Source organism: Tachyglossus aculeatus (assembly GCF_015852505.1).
Source record: "Tachyglossus aculeatus isolate mTacAcu1 chromosome 12 unlocalized genomic scaffold, mTacAcu1.pri SUPER_6_unloc_3, whole genome shotgun sequence".
NCBI classification, from domain to species: domain Eukaryota; kingdom Metazoa; phylum Chordata; class Mammalia; order Monotremata; family Tachyglossidae; genus Tachyglossus; species Tachyglossus aculeatus.
The window spans coordinates 5,556,602-5,559,815 of record NW_024044830.1 but is presented as its reverse complement, the minus strand read 5'-3'; the positions used below and the strand labels follow the sequence as shown (position 1 = coordinate 5,559,815).

General features: G+C 49.6%; 1 non-coding gene across 1 annotated transcript; it reads left to right on the top strand.

Annotated features, from left to right (window-relative positions):
* The first annotated feature begins 1,341 nt into the window (after positions 1 to 1,341).
* On the top strand, positions 1,342 to 1,479 carry LOC119921627. The gene has a single exon (XR_005448572.1). It is a non-coding gene; the product is annotated as a small nucleolar RNA SNORA7 (small nucleolar RNA).
* The last annotated feature ends 1,735 nt before the right edge of the window (positions 1,480 to 3,214 follow it).

Sequence of the window (3,214 nt, the reverse complement as noted above, 5' to 3'; positions counted from 1 at the left end):
AAGGTCACGCTCACGTCGATGGCGGAGTGGCCTTCAGAGCAGGTGATCTACAGCAGGGAGGTGACATCACAGAAGAAATGCTGGATGACGTTGGACTCGCAGAAGGACAAGGAGAAGGTCGAAGCAGAAAAGAAGACCCTGAACAGCTTTCCCCGGAGCCAGGAGGAGGCCGCCATTTTCCCACAAGTCCCTGGATTTATGAGGACCTCGTAGCGCAGGGGGAAGCAGATGGCAGCGTAGCGTTCCTAGGACATCGCCGTGAGGATGAAAAACTCCGAGACAGGAAATGGGACCATCAGGAAGAGCTGGGTGGCACAGGTTAAGAACAAGATGGATCGGCAGTTAGTCAGGGAGGTGGTAATGGATTTCGGGACAGTGGTGGAGATGAGGCACAGATCGATGAAGGCTAGGTTCCTCAGGAAGAAGTACATCGGAGTGTGGAGACGCCGGTCGAGGGCGGTAACAGCGAAAATAAGGAGATTCCCCGTCAGGGCCGCCAGGTAGACCAGGAGGAACAGCGCAGCGTGGACCAGCTGCAGCTCCCGGACCTCCGAGAATCCCAGCAGGAGGAAATCCCTCACCGTGGAGATGTTAGACATTTCTGGAGGATGATGTCGACTCCCTGCACAAGAAGAGGGAAGATTTCAATTTACAGACCTTGATGGCATAGATAAAGGAATCAACATTAATTTCTGTAGGAGCAAATCAATCATTTGCACGTACTGAGCACCTACAGAGTTCAGTAGCATTAGTACAAATGATCCCTCCTGTCAAGGAATTCCAGGCCCACAGTCTTGTTGGAGTGGCATAGTGTAGTGGAAAGGGCATAGTCTTTGGAGTTGGAGGGCTTGGCTTCTAGTTCTGGCTTGACCACATGCCTCCTGTGTGACTTTGGGCAACATCCCTAAGTTCTCTGCGCATTAGATTCTTCATCTATAAAACATAAATTCAAGACCTGAATATCTCCTCGCTACTGAGACTTTGAGCCCAGTGTGGGGTAAACACTGAGTCCTATCTGATTACTGTGCATCCACCTCTGTACGTACTACTGTGCTTGGTGTATAATTACCATTTAACAAGAGACAAAGGCATTATTGTTATTTGGGGAGATAGAAACCTAAAATAAATTGGAGATAGGAGGCTACCAGAGAACATAGAAAGATGAACCTGGCTGCCGTGAAATATTGTAGGTCAATCGACATATTTATTGAGCAGTTACTGTGTGCAGAGCACTGTAATAAATGTCAAGAGAGTCCAGCATAATGGAGTTGGTAGGTACAGTCCCTGACTATGACTAGTGTTTGTCTAGAAGTGATTTCATACTCAAACTAATATACTCAGCCCCTCTCAGGATCGCACCTGGAGAGTTTTCAGTACTCTACCAGCCTTGGCTACGGGAGGGAGAGTCAAGCAGAGGCCTGCCCATTCCATTCCTGGATTGGCCAGTGGCTAGCGAGTGGAAGGCCATTTGCTACAAGTCAAAATTCAGCTGTGCGGGGCATGGGAGAGCGTCTAGGGCAGAGACTCAAGTTTACGGCATGGAAGAAGGTAAATCACTGCCATATGTTTACCAAAAAGGCTTTAAGGATAAGCTACCAGAGGTCATTCTGGTATGTATATCCATAGAGTTTTCTTGGTAAACATAAAGAAGTGCTTTGCCGTTGCCTCCTTCTGCGCAGTGAAACCCTGAGTCTCTGCCGTTGTCTTTGACCCACATTTTGATCATTTGTTCATCTGCCTTTGACTCGTTCCTATCCCGCTGCTGCCCAGCAAAGAGAAATCAACTTTGTCTGATGCTTCCGCTTAGACTTTTCAGTTATGGGTAACCCTAGCGAGAGTATCCCTCAATGGCATAGCTCTAAACTACACTGGTGTATGAAAACTCTCCTGCCACGGTAAGGCATTGATTAATAGGAGAACGTGGGACAGAAGAATTGATGATGGTACCGGGGTTTTTCCCAGAATCAGTCACACTCTCTCATCCCTGTCAATCACGTTCCCGCTGAAAACGTTTTTGACATACAGGAACCATTGATAGCCAAAGTGACTGCAGCATCGTGCGGATGCTCGGTTGTAGCATCCGAGCCTGGTGGGTGGGTGCCATGGTAGCCAGTGTGGGGATGCTAAAGGGAGGAGAGTTGTGTCGGTGATGGGGCCACAGGTGGATACAGCACGGGCCTGGGAGTCAGATGGATGTGAGTTCTAATCCCGGCTCCCTCACAAGTCTATTGTGTGACCTTAGGCAAGTCACTTCACTTCCCTGTGCCTTGGTTACTTCATCTGTAAAATGGGGATAAGAGTGTGAGCTCCATGATGGACAGGGACTGTGTCCAACCTGATTACCTTGTATCTAACCCAGAGGTTAGAACAGCGCTTGGCACACAATAAGCGCTTAATATATACCAAACTTATTTATGATTTATTACTGCTGGGAAGCCATTCCCCACCTACAAGCCAGCCCTGTTTGGGATATGGTCTTGTTCTGAACTGCTATCACCCCTCTTCTAGACTGTGAGCCCGTTGTGAGCAGGGATTGTCTCTATTTGTTGCTGAATTGTACTTTTCTAGCGCTCGGTACAGTGCTCTGCACACAGTAAGTGGTCAATAAATACGATTGAATGAATGAGTGAACTCTAACCTGTTCCCCAACTTCGAGAATCTCCCCAGAATGGCTCCATCTCTGGCTTCATCCTTCTGGTTCCATCCTTCTGGTTCCATCCTGCCTCTCTCCACTCCTGTTCACTCTCACCAGGGAAGCTGGGGCTGGCGGGGGGCACTGACCTCCTCTGGACTGGGCTGGCCTCCTCTTTCTCCTAGGATTCCTGGGTTCGTTCAGCCTCAAAGGGCCGGCCAGGAGACCTCAGCCACTCTCTGCTCTCCCATGGATATTGACCAGCTATCAAAACGGACCCAGTTCCCATACATAAAAGCAGTCATTGCTCCGAGGGGGATCCCTGGAGGACCGACCTGGGCCCCTGTGGATGGACCTCGTGGGCCAGATGACGCGAGAAGCCTCTGGGCACATGGTTCCTGAGGTCCTACAGAGATAAGAACCTGACATTCCCAACTGCAGCAACAGTCCTGGCCCATGATGTTCCCAAGGCAACAGCAGCATGTTCTTCTATATACGTATACCCTTATCCAGAGAGAGAGAGAGCGAAGGAGAGACAGAGAGAGAGAGACAGAGAGAGAGAGAGAGAGAGAGGGAGGGAGG